Here is a 24,834-nt window from a genome sequence, read left to right as displayed (position 1 = left end):
GTACAAAATTACACTATAAAGTAATAAATATGTTTTGACTATATTGTGCGGTTATTTCAGAATAGTCTGTTTTGAAAGTCTTAGAATGCATAATTTGCATTTTAAAAAATCAGATCACTGCTAGAATTTTAATAGTAGTTGTATTAGTTGCAATATAATTTCTTAATTGCAGTATTTTAATAAATATTTTGGCTTAAAAGTTGGGATTCTTTAGATCCTGTTCTAATTTGCTCTACACATTTGTCCTCTTGATTTCTGAACTTTGGGAGTGCCTTAAAATGCAGTCTGCCTAGGCAATCTCATCCAGGCTCTTGACTTTAAGAAACCCACTTTAAGGTCAACTTCATTCAAGTTATCTTAGTCTTGATCTCTTCTTTGAGCTCTCAACAGCAGTCTGTTTAGATACTTGATTTAACATTGCTAAATCTCTAAAAAAGAGCTCGATTTGTGCTTCAGACTTTATTCTCTAGGATTCCCATTTTCATTAATTGGCTCAAGACACAAATGGAGGAGTCATCCTTTATTTTTTTTTCCTCTAACACCCTCATCCTATATCTAAACCATCAAGATCCACAAGATCTGCCTTAAAAATGAATGTGGATCTGTAGCTTCTCACTACTTTTCATGTTTACCACTCCGATGCAATCTACAATAATCTTTGAACCAGACCACTGCTACAATCTCCTTACCTTTCTTTTCACTTCTACTCTTAACTCAGCACCACAACCACACACACACACATCTATGCTCCACACAGCCACCAGAGTGAAATATAAATCACATTCTTTTCACAATCCAGTAATTTAATGCTCAGGACAAAATTCAAAGCTCCTACTGTGGTTTACATGTTTAATCCCCTAAATTACATCACCACAATCTCATCTACTAGTTTCTACCTTGCGTTGTAGCCCCACCTCAGGGTTTTTCCGTTTTCTCTCTGCCTGGCTGGGAAGTTCTTTTCTTTGACACTCGCACAGCTTCCTACCCATTCAGTCTCTTCTCACATATCACCTCAAAGAGGCATTTTCCTGATCTAAAAGGACACCATCACTATTCCTTCACCGTAGTTTTCGTCAAAGAACAGTGTGATGCATAGTACTCCATAAATACTTGAATGAATTGTGAATACTAAATAACGACGTACAGAATTTAAGAAAATTTACAAAGATGACTGAAAGTTTTTCAAATTTTGGTTTTGTCCTCTTAGGAGATAGGAACAGCAACTAGCTTTTATTTCCTTTTAAGAAGTTGTTGCATTTTACTATTGCTTACCAAAACCTAGCTGCAAATCTTTTTTAATTGTTAGCATTATGTGGTCTCTAAGCAAGATTAATCAACTGAACCAGTAATAATTAGAGCTTCCTGTGAACACATTTTATAAGTAAATCAACAAGAAGCAAGATGCTACTTCTGATTAATAAGCTTGGGGAGATAGACCAGCAGGACCTGTCCCTGCTTCTGAAGGGCAGTATTGGATGAATTGTGTGGGTTAGGGACTGCCCTGATTTCACAAGGTAGGATGCTTTGATAATCCCATATCTTTGGTTCACATGATGCTTTGATATCCAACCACGCCTTTCTGACTAATTTTTAGGACCGAGTATAGGCAGGAAACACTGTTGAATCATGTTCTAAGATGTGTCACTAATAGAACATTTGTACTGCACGTGCCCATCATATGGAAAATGGCTGAGATTGCGAATTTTCTGCTTTTGTGAAGATTAAAGATTGACAGGCAAAAACATTTTTATAAAAGTTTTAAGGTGCCTGTTAATTGCCCAATTATATCAGTCTGTGGGGTATGTTAGGATCACAATAATTACCTTTTTTTTTTTTTTTTTGAAGTACAATTTTCATTTATTTTTCCCCCAGAGAACTTTTCTTCACTCCTTAAAGACTTAGGTCCTTACATGCGCTTTGGTGGAGGTCGTGGGGTAGCACCCGCAGGTCTAAATCGGGGTGGGGGTGTTTGATCCTTACGGGCTTCACGAGAACGATTCCTGACTACGTTGCTGTGAATGGCACAGCGCATACAGTAATGTAGTTTCACATAACAGATTGGGAAGCACATAGGCGTCAAAGACACTTGCTTCGGAGATGTCCCTAATGGCTCTACTATGTTCAAATGACAAACTCCTTATGGGCATGCACCAGGCGCGTTGGTGCAATGAATAGGCCGCACATGGCCTCGGCCTTTTTTGGCATGACCGTTATTCCTTCTTTTCTTGGTCATCTTGGAAACCCACAATAATTTTCTTTCCCTATTAACGTAGTTTCAGGGTTATTACCTTATATGAGAAAGGCAGGAAGCAAGGACAATAATTTTTGTCTTGTGTATTTTATATCCCCATCAACTAGAAAAATTGAGTATAGCACAAAGTGTGTACTCAAAATATTTTTGCATGAAATAAGTATACATTTTAAATATTTGCTCTGTAAGATGACTCAATTTTGTATTTAAGCTTAACATTTTCCAAAATATTTATTTATATATATATATATTATATATATATATATATATATATATATTTTTTTTTTTTTTTATTTCAAGGAGGAAGGGAGACAGAGAAACATCAGTGATGAATCATTGATAGGCTGCCTCCTGCACGCCCCACACTGGGGATCAAGCCCACAACTCGGGCATGTGCCCTGACCAGGAATCGGACCATGACCTCCAAGTTCATAGGCTGACGCTCAACCACTGAGCCACGCCAGTCGAGCAAAATAATTTTATTTTTAAAATCCTGACTAAAGAACTCCAATTCTTAAAATGCCAATGCAATCTCAGGCTACATCTCTCTATACTTGTTTCACCAGCTCAAGAATTCCAAAGATGCTATGTAAAATACTGATAATAGATGCAGGTTAAGATAGCTGATATCCCCCATCCTATATAATAAAGAGCTAATATGCAAATGGTAGTCACTCTGTAACGGCTCAGACAACACTGGGAGAGAGGAATGGGGACAGCCAGGCTGCGGCCCGGGAGAGGAACAAGCCGCACACTCTGCCGTCCTGGGCGCCAGCAGCTGCGCCTGTGCCTGCGGCCTGGGAGAGGGACAAGCCACCTGCCCCGCAGTCCCAGGTGCCAGTGGCTGTGGCTGTGCCTGCTCCTGCGGCCCGGGAGAGGAACAAGCTGCCCGCCCCACAGTCCCGGGTGCCAGCAGCTGCGCCTGCACCTGTGGTCCGGGAGAGGGACAAGCCGCTCACCCCATGGTCCTGGGCACCAGTGGCTGGGGCTGCGGCCCAGGAGAGGGACAAGCCACCTGCCCCGCAGTTCTGGGTGCCATCGCCAGCGGCTACGGCCCAGGTGAAGCTGCCTGCCCATGGTCCCCTGCGGCTGCGGCCAGCCTGGGCAAAGCTGGCCTGGGTCCTGGGTGCCTGTGGCCAGCCAGAGGGAGGGAAGCCTGGGTCCCAGGTACCTGCGACAGTCCGGAGGAGGGAATCCTGGGTCCTGGGTGTGGGATGAGGCAAAGGTAGTTAGGGGTGATCAGGCCAGCAAGGGAGAAGTTAGGGGCAATCAGGCAGGCAGGCAGAGGTTGTTAGGAGCAATCAGGCAGGCAGAGGTGGTTAGGGGCCATCAGGCAGGCAGAGGGATTAGGGGCAATCAGGCAAGCAGGAAGGTGAGCGGTTAGGAGCCAGCAGTCCCAGATTGCAAGAGGCAGTCGGACATCCCCCGAGGGGTCCCAGATTGGAGAGGGTGCAGGCCGGGCTGAAGGACTCCCTGCAACCCCCTCTCCCCATGCACAAATTTCATGCACTGAGCCTCTAGTGCTTAACATAAGTATTTAAAGAGCCAAAATATTCCTCCACAAATATAAAAAATATGAAAGAAGCACAAACCTGTTTTATGTTCTTTGAAAGGTGGTGGTTGGAGAGAAGAAAGAAGATAGAAAGTTTTGTTGTAGTTTAGAACAACTAATCACCCCTGAGTTTGTCAGGGTCCAGTCAGAAAATAGAAATCACCCTGGCTATTGCAAAAGGAGGGAATTTGAAACTGGTGGAGGGTAAAACTAAGGCAGGCCTGACTGGAAAAAAGGACAAAGGAGAGAGCTGGGAGCATGGACAGATGGGTCCAAGTAAAAGGCAAAGCCACTCACTGATTTAAGATGCTTTTTTGAAGTAAAGAGGAAACCCAGGCCTCCCCAGTCCTGGATCTGCCTATATTGGCAGAACATACTCAGAAGCCAAAGAGTAAGAAAGCTTGTGACATTCTCAGCAATGCTGAGCAAGGGAGAAAAATGAACTTGAGAGCAATCAAGCAAATAACCAGCACAACCTGTCCTCACTAGCAGAGCAAGGCAAGAGAAAAAGTATGCCAATTTGAGCAATATTTCCTAACAAAAGGTAATGGAGAAATGTCTGAAGTTCTAAGAAATATCTAAGAAAATATATATTTTGACTCAAATACACTTACTAACTTGTTCAAACATAAGAGACAACAGAGACTCCAAAACATGAAAGGGTCAGAGACTTACTGCACTCACTAGATCTCAAAGGAAATGACTCAAGAAAATCTAAACAAAAGATAAAGAATGGTAGTAAAAGCACTGCTGGTGTTTGGGAAGCAATTTACACATGCAACTGCAGAATGATGGAAAATGTGGTCCATGAACATAGTAAACTGTGGAAATGTCTAATAAAATGGGAGGTGGTGACAAGAGGGGAGGAAGCATAAGTGCATTCTTTTCTTTTTTTAGTTAGAAGGCCCAGTGTTTACTGATCGGAAAGGTATTATGTGCTGGGCAGATCAGGTTCTTGCTCTTGTGATGCTTACATTTAAATGAAGGCAAAAACAATTTCAAAAAGTAAATGCACAAAAAATTCAGAATTCAAATACACAATACACATTCAATAGAGAAATAATTGCTATAAGAAAATAAAAGTGCACGAATTAGAGATCTACAAAGGTATTAGGGTGAGGGATTTTAGATCATGTAGTTAGAAAAAGCCTCCCTGAGGATGTGACTTTATCTGAGGCCTGAGGAATGAGAACAAGACAGTCCTGTGAAGCTCAACATTATATCATCCTTAATGACTAAACACTGGAATCAGTACCACCAGATTCAGACCATCACCTTTGTTGTTTTCAATCCTATCTGGGAAGTACTAGCCAATGCAGATAGACAAGAAAAAGAAATGAGCTATAAAAATGAGATGGGAAGAGGGCAAATTGTAGTGATTGTCAGTGATATGTATCTGGAAAGTAAAGATAAAATTATTATTCAGTAAAAGGGCTAATTATAACTTTACTATGCAAACATCAATAGCTTTGTTGCACAGAAAATAAAAGTGATTTAATTTACTATGGCAATTAAATCAACACATAAATTAGTCTCTTCAATAAATGGTGTTGGGAAATCTGGATATTCATATGCAAAATAATGAAATTGGATGCCTATTTTACACTACTCACAAAAATTAACTTGAGATGGATTAAAAACTCAAATGTAAGACCTGAAACTTGCAAAACTAGAAAACAGCACAAGGTAAAGGCTCCTTGACATTGGTCTTGGCAACAAAAGCTAAAATCAATAACTGGAGCTACATCAAACTAAAAAGTTGCACAACAAAATAAGTAAAATGGCAACCAACCTATGGAGTGGAAGAAAATATTTGTAAATCATGTATTTGACAAGAATTTAATATATAAAATACAGGAGGGCCCTAGTCGGTTTGACTCAGTGGATAGAGCGTCAGCCCTCAAACTGAAGGGTCCCAGGTTTGATTCCAGTCAAGGGTATGTACCGTGGTTGCAAGTATGATCCTCAGCCTGGTCAGGACATGTACGGAAGGCAACAAATCAATGTGTCTATCTCACATTGATGTTTCTCTTCTCTCTCCCTCCCTCCCACTCTCCCTAAAAAATCAATGTTAAAATATCCCCCAGTAAGGATTAACACACAACAACAACAACAACAACAACAACAAAAATGTGATGAACTTATATTTCTCAGCAAAAAGAATTTGGTTTAAAAATGGGCAGAGTACCTGAATAGACATTCTTCCAAAGAAAACATATGAAAGACCAACAAACACATGAAAAGGTACTCAACATCACTAATCATCAAGGAAATGCAAATTAAAACCACAATGAGATGTCACCTCACACTTATAAGAATGGGTATTATATAAAAAGAGGTAAGAATTGGTGAGACTATGGAAAAAGGGAACCCTTGTGCACTGTTGGTGGGAATGTAAATTGGTACAGCCACTGAAAAGTATGGAAGTTCCTCAGAAAATTAAAAATGAAATTACGCCTGGCCGGTTTGGCTCAGTGGTTGAACATCGACCTATGAACCAGGAGGTCATGGTTCTATTCCTGGTCAAGGCACATGCTTGGGTTGCGGGCTCAAAATCAGTAGAGGCCATGCAGGAGGCAGCTGATCAATGATTCTCATCATTAATGTTTCTATCTCTCCCTCTCTCTGAAATCAATAAAAATATATTAAACAAACAAAAAAATGAAATTACTATATGATTCAGTGACCTCACTTTGGGTGTCTGAAGGAAATAAAATCACTATCTGTACCCCCATGTGCATTGCAGCATTACTAGCATAGCCAAAATATGGGAAGAACCTAAGTGTCTGTCAATAGATCAAGAGATAAAGAAAATGTGGTATATATACAATGGAATATTATTCAGCCATTAAAAGAAGGAAATCCTGCCATTTGTGACAACATAGGTGAAACTTGAAGGCATTATGCTAGTGAAATAAAGACAAATACTGTATGATTTCACTTATATATGCAATCTAAAAAAGCTGAACTCATAGCAACAGTAGAATGGTGGTTGCCAGAGGCTAGGGGTTGGGGTCAAAGGCTACAAACTTCCAGTTATAAAATGAATGAGTTCTGAGGATCTAATATACAGTATGGTGACTATCCTATATAATAAAAGGCTAATATGCAAATCAACTGAACAGCAGACCGACCGGTCGCTATGACACGCACTGACCACCAGGGGGCAGATGCTCAATGCAGGAGCTGCCCCATGGTGGTCAGTGCACTCCCACAGGGGTAACACTGCTCAGCCAGAAGCCAGGCTCACAGCTGGGTAGCACAGTGGCGGTGGCGGGAGTCTCTCCCGCCTCCAAGGCAGCACTAAGGATGTCCGACTGCCGGCTTAGGTCCACTCCCCAGGCCTCTAGTAGTTAATAATATTGTAGTGTATACTAGTACTTGAAAGTTACTAAAAGTAAATGTTATTAACTAAAAAAGTATATCATGTAAAGTAATGATATATTAACTATCTTATAGTAATCATTTTATAATATGTACACATCAAATCATTATGTTGTAACACCTTAAACTTATACATTGTTATATGTTAATTTTTTTCTCAGTAAAGCTGGAAAAAAAGACAAGGTCTATGTGAAAATATACTTTAAAGTTTTTCTGTGGGATATAGTATATAGATTAAGTAGAAAACATGTATATTCTTGCCGAAACCGGTTTGGCTCAGTGGATAGAGCATCGGCCTGCAGACTCAAGGGTCCCAGATTCGATTCCGGTCAAGGGCATGTACCTTGGTTGCGGGCACATCCCCAGTAGGGGGTGTGCAGGAGGCAGCTGATCGATGTTTCTCTCTCATCGATGTTTCTAACGCTCTATCCCTCTCTCTTCCTCTCTGTAAAAAATCAATAATATATATATATTTTTTTTAAAAAAGTAGAAAACATGTATATTCTTGATAGGAAAACTCAATATTTTAAAAAGTGTCCAAATCCTCAATATATTCAATGTAATTCCAATAAAATACCAACAAGTATTTTTTTGGGTGAAATTTAATAGGATGATAGCTATGTTCATCTGGAAAAGTAAATGTATGCATTATTAGGAAAATTCTTTTTTTAAAGGCTCATGGGAGGTATTTAAATATGTCAAAACATATTATAATGTTTTATGTACTATATACATTAATACTACATAGAATGTGCAAATTATGTAACTAGTAGACAAGATAATGACATAATAGACAGTCCAGAAAAGACTGAAAATATAAACATGAACTTAGGATGTTCACAGACTCAGGAAATTGATGCAGAAATAATAAATATTCAAAACTGGCCAGCAATTTTAGAAGTTATAAATCTGGATCACAATCTTTCTTGTTATAATAGGTGAATCAAACATTTAAAAGTTAAAATTTTAAATATAGAAGAAATTAATAAATTTATTTATAATTTTGGATGGATAAGGCATTTCTAAGCAAGATACAAAACCTACTTGCCTTAAGTTATTTTTACTACCTAATAACTAAAAACTCCCCCCAAAAAACACAACCCAAAATTTAAAATCCTAAACAAGCTCAACATAACAAAAACAAACTAGGGGGGAAATGGCAATGCATAAAAAATGGGAGAGGTCCTCACAAAGAGTAGTCGAAAGTCTGAAAGAGGAATAGGAACAACTCAAGAAAAATGCAGCAGGGTATAAAGAAGCCGTTTCCAGAAGTAAAAAGAGCTAATGAAACCTCTGAGCATATGGTTCACTGCACTCCTTATTGGACTTTTCACAAAACATCCGAGTGCCTGATACACAGTAGGCACTTGATAAATATCTGTGGAATGAGTGAAAAAATGAAATTAACGTTAAAGCTATGAGACATCTATTTCCATTGATCAGATTTATAAAAATTAAAAAAGTTGAGGAAACACAATATTAGTAAATACATGGGACAACGGCCGTCATTTGATAATATCTTTAAATTTTTAAGTGCACATAAGGTTCCCTCTGCTTTTTGAAAGTTCAAATTACACCACTTTGCTTTTACAAAAGACCTGCCCTAGTACTTTTTTTTGCTAACCAAAAAAATCTGAAGAGGATCTTCGCTTTTGTGAAAAAGGAAAAATGTGAAAATAACCTTAACCATTTGTTTTGCAGGAAGCTGTTAGGAAGGCAGTATGCACTGAGCAGTAAGAGTGGCACTGCTTTTATTATATGTTACTGTTCTCTTAGGTTTTATTGGTTATCTGCTATGATTTGGTAGGTGTTTTTTTTAATTCTGGGAATGCTATAAATTTTCCCATATAAATGAGTGGTACTTGGTTCTTTGCTTTATTCTGTTTCAGCTTATGAAAGGTTTCATGGGAATTCTACTTTTGGATAGCAGGGGAACCCTGTACCCCAAGATCCAGCAAGTTCACTGCTACATGGATATAGTCACAAAAGTAGATCAAGATATGTATAAGAATGATTATTGTAATATTACTTATATTAACAATAAATGAGAAATAAACTAAATGTCTATCGACAGGGGACTAGTAATTAACATGGGTACATCCAAACAATGGAAGGTTATGCAGACAGCAGATGGAATGCTGGAGATCTGCCTGTACTAATAAAGAAAGAACCCCAAGATTTTTAAAAATTGTTTAAAGTATTACACATGTCTCCTTTTACCCCCCCCACCACTCCCACCCCTGAGGGCAAGCCCCCAGTGCCCCAGTGTCTGTGTCCATTGGTTATGCTAATATGCATGCATACAAGTCCTTTGGTTGCTCTCTAACCTCCCCTTCCCTGCCTTCTCTGGGAGGTTGGATGGTCTGTTCAGTGCTATCTTGTCTCTGGATCTATTTTTGTTCACCAGTTTATGTTGATCATTATATCCCAAATATGAGTGAGATCGTGTGATATTTATCTTTCTCTGACTGGCTTATTTTGCTTAGCATAATGCTCTCTAGTTCCATCCATGCTGTTGCAAATGGTAAAAGATCCTTCTTTTTTATAGCAGGGTAGTATTCCATTGTGTAGATGTACCACAGTCTTCTAATCCACTCATCTGCTGATGGGCACTTAGGCTGTTTCCAAATCTTAGCTATTGTAAATTGTGCTGCTATGAACATAGGGGTGCATATATCCTTTCTGATTGGTGTTTCTGGTTTCTTGGGATATACTCCTATAAGTGGATTGCTGGGTCAAATGGGAGTTCCATTTTTAACTTTTTGAGGAAACTCCATACTGTTTTTCATAGTGGCTGCACCAGTCTGTATTCCCACCAGCAGTGCATGAGGGTTCCTTTTTCTCAACATCCTTGCCAGCACTTGTTTGTAGATTTGTTGATGACAGCCATTCTGACAGGTGTGAGATGGTACCTCATTGTTGTTTTGATTTGCGTCTCTCAGATGATTAGTGACTTTGAGCATCTTTTCATATGTCTCTCAGCCTTCTGTATGCCCTCTTTCAAAAAGTGTCTATTTAGGTCCTTTGCCCATTTTTTGATTGGATTGTTTATCTTCCTTTCGTTAAGTTGTAGGAGTTCCCTGTAAATTTTGGAGATTAAACCCTTATCTGAAATGTCCGGCCAGCCTGGCCAGGGGGAGGGGACATGGGCGGTTGGCCAGCCTGCCTGCTGGTCGAACTCCTGGTTGAGGGGACAATTTACATATTAGCCTTTTATTATATAAGATATATACTGAGTGGTCAGATTATTATGCATTCAGAGATCATAATAATCTGGCCACTCAGTGTATGTTCTCCCATGCAGTAGGCTTTCTTGTTGTTTTGTTGATGGTTTCTTTTGCTGTGCAGAAGCTTTTTATTTTGATATAGTCCATTTGTTTATTTTCTCCTTAGTTTCCATTGCCCTAGGAGCTGTATCAGTAAAGATTTTGCTCCGACATATGTCTGATGTTTTGCTGCCTATGGAATCTTCTCAGATTTTTATGGTTTCCCATCTTATATTTAAGTCCTTTAACCATTTTTAGTTTGTTTTTGTGTATGGAGTAAGTTGGTAATCTAGTTTCTTTTCTTTTCTTTTTTCTTTTTTGCATGTATCTGACCAAGTTTCCCAGCACCATTTATTGAAGAGACTGTCTTGACTCCATTGTATGCTCTTGCCTCCTTTGTCAAATATTAATTGAACATAATGGCTTGGGTCTATTTCTGGGTTCTCTGTTCTGTTCCATTGGTCTATATGTCTGTTCTTGTGCCAGTACCAGGCAGTTTTGAGAACAGTGGCTTTGTAATATAGCTTGATATCTGGTATTGGTGATCCCACTAACTTTGTTCTTCTTTCTCAGGATTGCTGTGGCTATTCGGGGTCTTTTTTTATTCCAGATGAATTTTTGGATAGTTTATTCTTGGTCTGTGAAATATACCGTTGGTATTTTAATGGGGATTGCATTGACTCTATAAATTGCTTTGGGTAGTATGGACATTTTAATGATGTTGCTTCTACTAATCCATGAACATGGAATATTCTTCCATTTGTTTATGTCTTCCTCTATCTCTTTTTTCAATGTCCTATAGTTTTCTGAGTACAGATCTTTTACATCCTTAGTTAAGTTTATTTGGTGCAATGGTAAATGAGATTTTTTTTTTTAGTTTCTCTTTCTGTGAGCTCATTGTTGGTGTATAAAAAAGCCATAGATTTCTGGGTGTTAATTTTGTATCCTGCTACATTTCCAAATTCACTTATTAAGTCTAGTAGTTTTTTGATGGAGTCTTTGGGGTTTTCTATATGCAATATCATGTCATCTGCAAATAATGACAGTTTTACTTCTTCTTTTTCAATTTTCTTTTTTAAAAATATATTTTTATTGATTTCAGAGAGGAAGGGAGAGGGATAGAGAAGAGAGAAACATCAATGATGAGAGAGAATCACTGATTGGCTGCCTCCTGCACACCCCCTACTGGGGATGGAGCCTGAAACTTATATGCACTTGGCCAGAATTGAACCTGGGACCCTTCAGTCTGTAGGCCGATGCTCTATCCCCTGAGCCAAACCGGCTAGGCTTCTTTTCCAATTTGGATGCCTTTTATTTCTTCTTCTTGTCTGATTTCTATGGCTAGCACTTCCAGTACTATATTGCACAGGAGTGGTGAAAGTGGGCATCCCTCTTTTGTTCCTGTTCTTAGGGAAAATTAATTTAGTTTTTGCCCATTGAGTATGATGTTGGCTGTAGGTTTGTCATATAAGGCTTTTATTATGTTGAGGTATGATCCATCTATTCCCACTTTGCTGAGAGTTTTTATTAAGAAAGGGTATTGGATTTTCTCAAATGCTTTTTCTGCACCAATTGATATGATTATGTGATTTTTGTCTCTCAATTTGTTTATATGATGTATTGCATTTATTGATTTGCAGATATTGTACCATCCTTGCATCCCCAGAATAAATCCCACTTGATCATGGTGTATGATCTTTCTAATGTAATGCTGGATCCGATTTGCTACAATTCTGTTGAGGATTTTAGCATCTATGTTCATCAAGGTTATTGGCCTGTAGTTCTCTTTCTTTGTGGTGTCTTTATCTGGTTTTGCAATTAGGGCAATGCTGGCTTCATAGAAAGAGCTAGGAAGTGTGTCTTCCTCTTGAATTTTTTGGAATAGTCTGAGGAGGATAGATTTTAGTTCTTCTTTGGATGCTTGATAGAACTCCCCTGTAAAGCCGTCCAGACCAGGGCTTTTGTTTGCTAGAAGTTTTTTGATGACTGCTTCAATTTCTTCGTAGTTATTGGCCTATTCAGGTTTTTTTATTCTTCCTGATTGAGTTTTGGAAGCTTGTATTTTTCTAAGAACATGTACATTTCATCTAGGTTGTCCAGTTTGTTGGAATAGAGTTGTTCATAGTATTTTTTTCATAATCCTTTGTATTTCTGTGGGGTTGGCTGTTACTGTGATATGAATTTTTTTTTAAAAAGTAGAGCAGAATAAGAAAATCCAGATGTGTCAGTGGTGGAAGAACTGATTACCGTTTTAAATAGATGATCAGGGTTGGCATTGTCAAGTGGTAGCCAAGACTTAAAGGAAATGAATGAGTTGGCCATGTCTGGGGGAACATCAAGAAGAAGAATAGCTAGAGCAAAGGCCCTGGCTAGAGGGTGCGTAGCATCTAGAGATCAGCAGGGGACTTGCAGGATATGAGTGTAGGCAGATAGGTGACATGATCCAAGTCACATGGGCCTTTGCAGGTGTTCTAAGAACTTTGGCTTTTACTCTGAGTGAGATGGTCCCATTGGAGGGTTTTAGTCAGAGCGGTGATATGATCTGACTTACATTTTAAAGGGCTTTGTGTTTAGAATGGACTGAATGAGGGTGGTGGTGAGGGGAGAAGCAGGGATACCCTTTAAAAGGCTACTGCAATAATGCAGGTGTAGTTGAGACAAAGGTAGGGTTTTGAGAAGATTGTAAGGGCAGCCTAGTAGCATTGCCTGATGAATTGGATGTATGGTGTGAGAGAAGATAAGGATGACCCTAAGGTTTTTGGAAGAATAAAGTTGCCCATGAATGAGATGGAGAGGTTGCCCCAATTCTATATAGCATACAGCACAGCTTTGGGTTATTGAAGATTGTGAATGACACAGTGTCACTTTTGGCACCTTACAGCACTGGGGGTGATGGGAGCAGCCTCCACTCAGGGACTCAGTGATCCAGTAGAAGGACCCTATTTTCACTGCTTAGTCCCAGTAGACCTGAAGTGACTTAAAGGAGCAGGCTGTCCCTTCTGCTCATTCCTCTACAGCCCATTACAGGATCTGCCTGTGGCTCTGGAGACTTCACATGAAACCTGAGGTTGTGTCCCCAAAACTGCCTCTGTAGCTGGGGAGCTGCCTACCACCTGTCCTATGAGTAGAAGAGCCAGTCTCTGGGATGGATATGGTACAAGAGTTCTTCACACAAGAGTCGAGGTCTAGACATCCATACTTGGTAGAGAAGGCACCGTGGCAGCTACTGAAGCCTTCTCACCCCACCTGGTGCACCAAGAAGTAAAATATGGAATTAGTGTTCATAACACACAGGACTTCCCTCTTTCTCCTGCCCCTCATTATCCAACTTTTGCCATAACTTCTGCCCCTCACAGCTCTGTAAAACCAGAGTCATTGAGGCAAGTGATGTTGGGGGAAGAATGGTAGCCCACACTCCACAAGCTCAGAATTACTAAAGGAAAGGAAGGAAGGGCTGACAAATTAGCTGAAAGTTGCCAGTGTTCTGTCCTGGTCAGACCCTTACCAGACAATATGGCATCCAGCACTGGACTCTACAAGAAGGAAGCGATGTCCAGAGCTAGATGAGAGGTCACGGCACAGCTGCAATGATAACTAAACTTTGGAAAGCAACTGGAATGATAAACTTAATAAATAAAAAGGCTTGGGTCATGTATAACAATGGTCTTCAGATACATGAAGGGGGATGGAACTTATTTGTTCTTGGCCTCAACTAAAGATGATACAAGGAAAAATGTAATTTTAAAATTTCATAAAATTTGTTTGACAAAGCAAGACTTTCCAGGTAGATAATAAAAGTTCCCTAAGCCCCAGAGGGGATGCAGAGGGAAGTAGGACTTCCTTTGGAAAACCTCAAGGTCCAGGCCTGGTTTGAATGTGGTCTGTTGAATGGAGGGGATTCCCTCTAGTTTAGTGTGTGTGTGTGTGTGTGTGTGTACAATCTACATTAACAAAGAAATAGCTTCAGGGGACAGAAAAGAATAGGGGACAGGAGAGAACCAAGATGCCGGCATAGATAAAAGTCTGTACTACAACCACATCAAAATTACAACTAAAATACAGAACAACCTTCATTCAGAACCGCCTGAAAGATGACTGAATGGAAGCCCTACAACTGGAGAAGTAAAGAAGAAAGCACATCAAGATTGGTAGGAGAGGCAGAGGTGTGGAACAGGCTGGTCCGACACCCACGTGTGGTGTTCTTTTAATCAGGATGGAGGTTATCTCTGCAGAGGCCACCCAAGAGGAGCAAGGGGTCCCAGCCCCACACCAGACTCCCAGCCCAGGATTCCAGAGCTGGGAAGAGAAGTCCCCACAATTATGGGCTGTAAATACCAGTGGGGATTGGGGCTCAGTGACATGGAGGCTGCTGAAGACCCAGCTGTTCCTCTTAAAGGGCCAGCGCACAAACTGAACTTACAAAGTCCTGCTTCTTCCGAGCTCCAGCGTCAGGGCAAGGCTCTGGGGAACCCAGACACAAAGGAGGAAGAACTAGATTGTCTGGCATTGGGCCAAGAACTTGGGAGGCAGCTTTCTTCAGATGGAGGTGCTCATAGGGGTCATTGTTTCCGTGCTGGGACCTTCCTAGTCACAGGGCTGACTGGCAGCCACATCTGTTTGCTCCTCCCTGGTGATTCTCTGAAACCCTGCCCCATCTAATTTGCAACCTCACTCAAGCTTTTGCATCAGCTTTTCCATATGAATGGCTTGTCCTTGCTGAGGCTTCAGACTTAGCTAAAATCTCTCAAACAAGCTGCAGCTGGGTCAGTGTGCTCCAAACCAACCAATAAAAGGCCTAAGACCCTGCACTAGCACCAGCCTGCCTAGCTTCACCGCTGGGCCTCACTTGGGCACCTCTAAGCCCAATACAAATAGCTCCTGCAGGGTGGTACCACGAAGCGGCTGACTGCGCCTCCCTGGAGTCCCTAGAGCCAGGGCACCCAGTGGACAGCTTCAGACGTAGCAGATCACAATTCTACACATCCTGTGCTTTTTGTGTTGGAGGGTTGCCTTCTTCTCTGAGTGCTCCTGTAGCCCAAGGAGCCTGCCTAGAGAAACTGGCTCCTCGGAGTTTGTGGAAGGACTCTGCGATAAGTTTACAGGGCATTAGTCCTTCATTGAGATCTTCTCCCTTATTGAAGCAGGATGTAAAAAGTCAAAAACCCCTTGCCAGTATGGCTCAGTTGATTGGAGTGATGTCCTATGCACGGGGAGATCTCGGGTTCGATTCCTGGTCAGGGCACATACCTAGGTTGTGGAGTCAATCCCTGATCTGAATTGTTGGGGTGCATACAGGAGGCAGCTAATCAATGTATCTATGTTTCTCTTTCTCTCTCCCACCTTCTCTAAAAATATTTTTTTAAAGTCAGAAATACACAAACTATAGAATAGGATGAGCTATGCTGGGAATCTAGACTCTAAATTAAAAGATTGTACTTTGTATATTTCTCTATAAATATTGCTTTAGCTGAATTTCATAAATTATGATGTGTTGTATTTTTATTATTTTTTAGTTTGAAATATTTTCTAACTTGCCTTTTAATTTTTTTCTTTACCCATACATTGTTCAGAAGTATGTTAATATTCAAATATCTGGGGTTTTCCTAGTTATCTCATTGTTATTGATTTCCAATTTAATTCCACTGTAGTCAGAGAACATACTTTGTATGCTTTCAATATTTTAAAATTTATTGAGACTTTTTATAGCCCTGCATAGGATCTATCCTGATTGATGTACCTTATGTAACTTGAAGAGAGTATGTGTTCTGTCCTTGTCATGTTTGGTGTTCTTAAAAGGTAGTTGATAAAGTTCAGATCTTCTGTGTCTTTCCTGATCTTTGCTTATTTTTCTATCAATTGCTAAGAGAGGGATGCTAATATCTCAAATTATAATTGTGGAAATGCTTTTTTCTCCCTTTAATTATATCAATATTTACTTCATGTATTTTGAACCTCTGTTATTAGACACATATACATTTATGGTTGTATGGCTTTAATGGAATATTAAAATATCTTTATTTTAATATTTAAAAGAATCTGCCGAAACCGGTTTGGCTCAGTGGATAGAGCGTCGGTCTGCGGACTGGAGGGTTCCAGGTTCGATTCCAGTCAAGGGCACATACCTTGGTTGCGGGCAAATTCCCGGTGGGGGGTGTGCAGGAGGCAGCTGATTGATGTTTCTCTCTCATCGATGTTTCTAGCTCTCTATCCCTCTCCCTTCCTCTCTGTAAAAAATCAATAAAATATATTTAAAAAAATATTTAAAAGAATCACATACTCATTCTGACAGCTTTACCAGGCATGGCCACCCAATGAGTTACACACACACTCAGCTACTTGGAAGGTTTTTGCACAGCTCCTGACCTGATGGAGTCAGGGCAAAGGGGCCACTCTGCCCACAGCTGGCTCTGAGGTGATCTTCCACAAGGATGCCTTACTCCAAACAGGCTGTGGGGCATTGCACTTGAACCTACCCTCCGGATGACAATATCAGTGAAATTAGCATGATTCTCGTGGCTACTTTCATGTTTATTGAAGTGGAACTTTCTCAAAGGGGAGGACGAGGTACTTCCTGCTCAGTAAAAAAATAATTAAGTACATATTTTCTGGAGTGTTCTAGGTTACAAGCAGGCAGTCAGCAGTAAGATAACGTCAGGAGCCTGTTTCTGACCCCTTATACAGCAGCTTTGGCTCATGGATTTCTCCCCCTGCAACAAGAGTTTTAAGATTTCTTGCTAGTTGATTCTGTGTGTGTGTGTGTGTGTGTGTTTGTTTTTGGCTACTTGATGCTTTTGAGGAATTTGCTGTGATCCAAGGGTGTTTGAGTACTTCTTTCAGGGTGACCTTTGGCTGGGGTTATGCATCAACAGTCTTGAAATAAGATCCCTGGCTCCCTCCAGTACAAAGTCAGGGAATGTGAATTCAACCCATGATATTCTTTTGTAGGCCTCTTGGTATATGCTTGCCTCAAAAGGAGGCTTCCCAACTGAAAATTCATAGCAAAGAACTCCAAGGCTCCAGAGATCCACCTTCAAAGTGTACATTTGGCCTTCAATTATCTCAGGGGCAAGTAGCCCAGAGTGCCACAGAGGATGGTTCTCCTGGAGGACTGGGCATGTATGGGCCACCCCAAATCTGCAACTTAAGCTTTCCAGCTGATCCAAGGAGCAGATTCTCTGGCTTCATATCTCTATGAATAACTTTTTTTGAATGACAGTAAGACAGGGCATTTGCCAATTCTCTGGTATAAATAGCAGTTCTTTTCTCATCTAACCTGGACAGTTTCTTAAGTTCTTTATAGGCAGCTTTAAGAGGTACATAGTGTAGAATTAGATGAACTCTTGTGGCATCATGGGAGTAAACATTCAGTCTAAGAATATTTGAATACCTAAGGTAAAATTGTATTTCTACTTCTCTTCTCAGCTGATGCTCACCTCCTGCTTTCTCTAGTTGAGCTTCAAATAAGACGTTCAGGATAAACTTGCTTTGTTTTTTTCTCTCACTTTACATTACCAAACTTTCCTTTATCCAGAGGGTGACCAATTTCAATATATATATATATATATATATATATATATATATATATATATATATATATATATATTCTGTTTGATGCCAGTTCCTTTTCAGAATTATTTCCAGGGGCTGGTGACTGGGTCTGCTCACTCTTTTGGGTATTATTCTGTGGCCTAGACATATGACGAGGGACACTGGTTGCCTGCAATTGCTTCTACTTCAGACTCTGAACTGGTTTATGGCCGGGACAAGCTTTTGTGCTTGCAAAAGAACTCTCTGGGAGGAATTTAAAGGACATAAGATCCACTGAACCTGGCCACTATTTGCAGACAACAGATGCTAAGAAGGCATTTGCTGAGTTACCGGAACATGTTCTGGACCATGACCAGGTGGAATTGTAGTCTTAACAGACCCTGAAATGCAGTTTTCTTTAGATTTGTCCATAATGTCTATTGGCTCTGGCCTGCAACCCAAGGCCACTGAGTCCTCCCAAAAGATCATCTCTGAGAATACTTTTTATCTTGAAATCTAGTTTATCTAGTATTAACATACCCACTTCACTCTTCTTATGCTTAATGTTTGCATAGTGTATCTTTTTCCATCCATTTGCTATCAATGCATTTCTATATTTAAAGTTCATCTTTTAGATAGTGAATATTGCCAGAAGCCAATTCCAGCATGTCAGCAGGGCTGAATCATCTAGAGATGGCTGAGGGTATTTCCCCAAACCTGAAAAGGATGCATTAAATTGATTGCTTACTGCCAGACAGCTAAGGGCATCTCAATCTACATGTTATTGCCTCCTACTGGCCAAACACCTGAACAGCCATAGGCAATTCACTAATCTGACAATGGATTTGTGTACTAAACCCCGGCCTTTGAAGTGTGTATCTCCACCTTGCCTTAGGACAAATTGTGTTAATAAATAGCAAGGGGTCCTGAGACAAGGAGAACTTAGTTCCTTTAGCTAAGTCTTCTCTGACTCCCCATAATGCCTTCCAAAATTATGTTTCGTCTCTGGACTCTTATTTAATTTATGCACAGCGCCTTCTCCAGGTTCCTGAACCCTTCTAGATGCTGGATCAAGACCACTGGCATTAGAATATATATAAAATCTCCACCTGACAACCTCTACCTTTTAAGTGTAGTGTTTAAGCCATGATTATTTAATGCAATTTTTGATAAGTTTGGTTTGAATCTACCATTGTATTAGTTTACTTTTTGTCTACTCTGTTTTGTACCTCTATTCTTCTCCTCTCCCCCATTTTAATATCACTGCCAGGTCTCACATACAACTCCCAGATTTATATCTCCAGCGTGGGTCTCTGCCCTGAACTCCAGACTTCTAAATTCATTTGCCTACTCAACATTTGTGTTTAGACACATAATAGACATCTCAAACTTAACATACCAAATTCAAGCTCCTGGTAGTCCTCTCCCTGCTCTTTTCTCCCTTTAAGACAATCGGCAACTCTATCCTTCCAGTTCTTCCACCCAAAATGTTGGGTCTTCCTTGAGTCTTTTCCTTCTTTCACACCCCACATTCAATACATGCACACATCCTTTTAGTCTCATCTTCAAAATATTGTATATACACAGTCCACTGCTTTTTACTACCTCCACACCTGCCATCCCAGACTAAGCCCCATTATCTCTCACCTGTGCTATATCAATAACCTTCATCTGGTTGCCCTTCAGTCTATTCTCAACACAGCAGCCGGAAGATTTCCTTAAAAGGTAAGTCACATCATTTCTCTGTTAAATTTCTGCAATGTCCCTTATTTTCTCAAAGTAAAAGCCAAAGTGTTTACACTGACCTACTGATAACCTAACTCCCCATTATTTTTCTGCCTCCTCCTCCTCTTCCTCCTCCTCCTCTTCTCTTTCTCTAGCTCATTCCATTCTAGCCACCTTGGTCTCCATACCATTCCCCTACCTCAGTGTTTCTCAACTCCCTCCCCTACCATATTTTTCAACTTTGTTTATTGTCCCACACCAGAAACAAAATGGAATTTTTTAAAGATATATTTATTTCTAATCACACCACCCCATGAAATGTGCTGTATACATTCAAAGAGTAAGATTTTTTTTTTCTTTAGGAATGAACCCCCTTAGGATGCTGGATCCCCTGCTGAGAATGTAGGCTTTCACTATTTGGGCATGGTTCTACCTCAAGGCCTTGACACTTACTGTACCTTCTTCCAAGGACACTCTTTCCCCATATAGCTGTCTAATTGACTCTCTCACCTCCTCCAGGCCTTACTAAGACAGTCACTTTATCAGAGGCATCTCTTGGTCACTCTGTTTAAAAGAGCATCTCCATGACTCAAGACTCCATATGTTCTTTTCTGACTCTATTTTGCTCCATAGCACTTGTTAACATCTGGCACCTCCATATGTTATTCAGCTACATTTTGTTGTCTGTGCCCCTTCATGGGAATGTAAGTTCCAGGAGCTATTTGTGTTCATTGATATATCTCAGCATCTTCCCAGTTCCTGGTAAATGGCACAAGCTCTATTAATATTTGTTGAGTGCATGCATGCAGTACTTACTTGTGCTTATCACTTGTGTGGCTCCATTTACCAGCATGTCTTCTTTCTCCTTTTTATCTACCAATTCCTGTTGCTTTAAACCCCAAGTCAAGTACAGAATTCCTCCTGGCCTTTTCCTGGTTTTATATTATAAAGTCCTTATACCCCACATTCCCTACAGGAGTTATAAAATTAGAATTAATTATTGAAGACTCAACTTCTTTTCTCCTTGGCCAAATCTGCCTCACAACTATTCAGGAACTACCTTAAGCACTCATTATTAACACAACATTTTAGCTCATAGAGATGCATGGTTATTCCTGAAATGGTGAATATTTATATGCCATTAGAAAACTATGGGTCCTCTGACTTGAATGTGTGGGCACAAAGAAGGGAAAGAAAACCACTTAGTCTTCTGGCTGATTAACACTGCTCAAGTATGCTTTGGGTAGATTCAATTGGCTTTGGGCTACTCACTTTATCAGAGGCCTCTTTACTGAAAGTAAAGAATATATATATATATATATATATATATATATATATATATATATATATATATATATATATACTAGAGGCCCGGTGCACAAAATTTGTGCACAGGGAGGGTGTGTGTCCCTCAGCCCAGCCTGCACCCTCTCCAATCTGAGACCCCACCAGGATCGGGCCTAAACAGGCAGTCGGACATCCCTTTCACAATCCAGGACTGCTGGCTCCCAACCGCTCGCCTGCCTGCCTGCCTGATTGCCCCTAACCGCTTTTGCCTGCCAGCCTGATCACCCCCTAACTACTCCCCTGCCAGCCTGATCAACACCTAACTGCTCCCCTGCTGGCCTGATTGCCCCCAACTGCCCTCCCCTGCTGGCCTGGTAACCCCTAACTGCCCTCACTTGCCAGCCTGGTCATCCCTAACTGCCCTCCCCTGCAGACCTGGTTCCCCCCAACAGTCCTCCCCTGCAGGCCTGGTTCCCCCCAACTGCCCTCCCCTGCAGACCTGGTCCCCCCCAAACTGCCTTCCCCTGCAGGCCTGGTTGCCCCCAACTGCCCTCCCCTGCTGGCCTAGGTCCCCCCAACTGCCCTTCCCTGCAGGCGTGGGTCCCCCCCCAACTGTCTTCCCCTGCGGGCCTGATCACCCCCAACTGCCCTCCCTTTCAGGCCTGATCCCTCCCAACTGCCCTCCCCTGCTGGCCTGATTGTGCACAACTGCCCTCCCCTGCCAGCCATCTTTTGGCAGCCATCTTGTGTCCACATGGGGGCAGCCATCTTTGACCACATGGGGGTGGCCATCTTGTGTGTTGGAGTGATGGTCAATTTGCATATTACTCTTTTATTAGATAGGATATATATATATATATATATATATATATATATATATATATATATATATATATATATATTGCTAGTTTTCATTGAGTTAGATCATGTTGTTTTAGCCCAAGAAACTCAGGAAGTACAGAGTAAGTTGGAACGCTCAATCAAATTAAAAGTATGCTTAAACTGAGTTATAGTTGGTTGTTTCACAAATCTAAAGTTCAAGTTGACATTCCAACCTCAGCTCATAATATAATTAGTGAAGAGCCATAGCAGTGGGGGGAGGAACAGAGAGGTGTTACACTTCAATACACACGTTGTGGCTTTTGTTCCTTGAAAAGAAAATGAACCTTGTGGTAACCTAACTCTTTGTATAGATTCATTTTCTCGTGTATTCAAAGGTTAACTCTGGGTAGGACAGCAAGCTTCCATATACTTTGCCAAAAGACCATTTACTTGGTGGGCCTCATCTGGTAAAATAGAAGTATCTTAGGGGCAATTACTACCTACGTGTGCCATTTCATCTCTCCAGTGTTGATGGCCTAAGGGTGGGGATGCTCTGTAACCCAATGGCCTTGTATCCTAGATGCCGGTAGCATTTGGCATTATCTCTGTTTTGTTTATTAGCAAACCAGGAAACAGTATAATCTGGAACATCTCTATTTCAAAAGTAAATGATATTAAGGCTGGCTGGTAGCTCAGTTGGTCAGAGCATCGTCCTGATAAGCCAAGGTTATGGGTTTGATCCCCGGTGAGAACACATACAAGAATCAACCAATGAATGCATAAATAACAAATCAATGTTTCTTTCCCTTTCTCCTTCTCCTTCTCCTTCTCCTTCTCCTTCTCCTTCTCCTTCTCCTTCTCCTTCTCCTTCTCCTTCTCCTTCTCCTTCTCCTTCTCCTTCTCCTTCTCCTTCTCCTTCTCCTTCTCCTTCTCCTTCTCTCCTCCTCCTCCTCCTCCTCTTCCTCCTCCTCTTCCTCCTCCTCCTCCTCCTCCTCCTCCTCCTCCTCCTCCTCCTCCTCCTCCTTCTTTTTCCTCTTTTACCTCTTCTTTTCTCTCCTCTTCTCTCTCTCAAATCAATAAAATAAAAAATTATTTTTTTAAAAAAGTAAGTGATATTTCCATGAAAAAAAAGTAAGTGATATTAAAATGTTGCCTAAGTCCCCACAATATAACTCTATTTGTGGAGCTGAACTTTTCCAAGACAGCTATGGTAGGCTTTGGGCCTAATTAAGAGTAGCAGAAATCTGCATTCTGCATCTTCCCAGTTGTTCTTCCTTTATGCTCATTCTTTTGTTCATGGCTCCTCCTGAAATATCAGTCCCTTGGAATACTAGTAAGTAATCTCTGCAGCTTACTAAATGGTTTCTCATGTGATATTTTAGTTAATCCTCATGACATTCTTAGGAGGTAAGGATGATCATGATCTTGACCTAGTCAGTTTGGCTCAGTGGATAAAGCGTTGGCCTGTGGACTGAAGGGTCCTGGGTTCAATCCAGTTAAGGGCACATGCCCAGGTGGCGGGCTTGATCCCCACTAGGGGGCGTGCAGGATTCAGCTAATCAATAATTCTCATCATTGATGTTTCTATCTCTTTCGCCCTCTCCCTTCCTCTCTGAAATCAATAAAAATATATTTTAAAAAAGAATGTAAGCCTTTTGATATTCACCAATGTTGTTGCATGTATCAATAGTGCATTCTTTTTTTTTTTTTTTAAGAATTATGATTTCCATTTTGGTAGATGAGAAAACAGAGGGGGAAATGGAGAAGGCATTAAAGCAGGGAAAATATTTTGGCATCACTTCTCAGATCATATAATCTGGGCAACATATAGCTCCTGGCCAACAATTTCAAATTCCAAGGTTTTTCTTCACCTGGTAACCAAAATAATCAGGATAGCCGAATGTGGTAACGGCTTTCTCTGTGCCAGGCATTGTGCTATGTGCTTTACATACAATATCACATCTTTTTGTCCAAATAACATTATGAAATAGTTATTTTATTCCCATTTTAACAATGAGAAAACAGGGGCTTAAGGACATTTAAAGACTTCAAGATGAGTGTATTACAAACAGCTCCATTAAATCCACTGTTACATATTAAAAAATAAAAGACTTCAAAAGTCACAGACCTAGTTATGGCATTGTCAGGTGCAAGTGGATTTTTGAGTCCAAAATGTGCCTTCCCTGACCCTGGTGCACTGCCTACCTATGGCCCTCGAGGAGAAATGCTTTAGGTGGATGTTGGGCCAGGAGGTTTTGTAAGCAAAAAAAGCATCATTGTTGGACCATTAACTCAGAAGCCAGTAATTTGGCTCCCCACACCAATGTAATAGTTGAAGGGGCATAACTCTTATCAAAGTTCGGTAAGAAAGTGGTTCAGTGTATAAAATCCAAGCCAGGAAGATATCAAGGGAGAGGCCAGTTGACTGCTCTGGATAGTGAATTTGTTGAAAATCAGTTGGCCAACTTATTAAAGAATTTTACAGAAATTTATTTTTCTCCTTCTCCTACCGCTAGCACTGTTCATGTCCTAGTCTGTACATCAATCCAGACTTTGCCCTTTTTCTGCTTGGCCACTGCTGCTCTGCCAGGCCCATCTCTTTCCAAATGGTTCCAGGAGACTAACTACCCAACTTCATTTTGGCCAGAAACCCAACAATATTTTTCCTTTTCTCTCTCCTCAGAATTTTGTCTCAGGGCACCAGGCTTGGGTGGACAAGGTTGTGACTGTAAGATCAGAAAGCCCACTCTCTCAGTGTATGTAGTTTGGGAGATTCCCACCAGCCAGAATCTACTTTCCATGCTCTACCTCCACCTCTAGCACCTCTAATGAGGGATGCGGGACTCTGCTATGGGGTGAGAATCTCAGGATGAATGTGCAAGAGTTTTAATCTTTCTTGTAAAAGCTCTATTTCAAGAGTCAATGTTTCACAATACAGTAAGCACAGGTATTAGTAAGTCATTGTAAGTTAGTGTATTTGTCCTCAATGGAAGCATTTAAGGTTATAGGTGATTTTTGTT

General features: G+C 40.7%; 2 pseudogenes across 2 annotated transcripts; both read right to left on the bottom strand.

Moving 5' to 3' along the window:
* Positions 1-1,758: 1,758 nt before the first annotated feature.
* On the bottom strand, positions 1,759-2,344 carry LOC307098890 (small ribosomal subunit protein eS26-like; annotated as a pseudogene). Its single transcript has one exon. The product of its transcript is annotated as a small ribosomal subunit protein eS26-like (transcript).
* A 14,760-nt stretch (positions 2,345-17,104) lies between these two features.
* On the bottom strand, positions 17,105-23,745 carry LOC307097603 (aurora kinase A-like; annotated as a pseudogene). The gene is made up of 2 exons: positions 23,686-23,745; positions 17,105-18,307 (listed from the first exon to the last, which is right to left on the bottom strand). The product of its transcript is annotated as an aurora kinase A-like (transcript).
* Between the last annotated feature and the right edge of the window lie 1,089 nt (positions 23,746-24,834).

This window comes from Cnephaeus nilssonii (genome assembly GCF_951640355.1).
Source record: "Cnephaeus nilssonii genome assembly, chromosome: 4".
NCBI classification, from domain to species: Eukaryota; Metazoa; Chordata; class Mammalia; order Chiroptera; family Vespertilionidae; genus Cnephaeus; species Cnephaeus nilssonii.
Note: the sequence above shows the minus strand (reverse complement) of the source record. Positions and strands in the feature narration are given on the sequence as shown.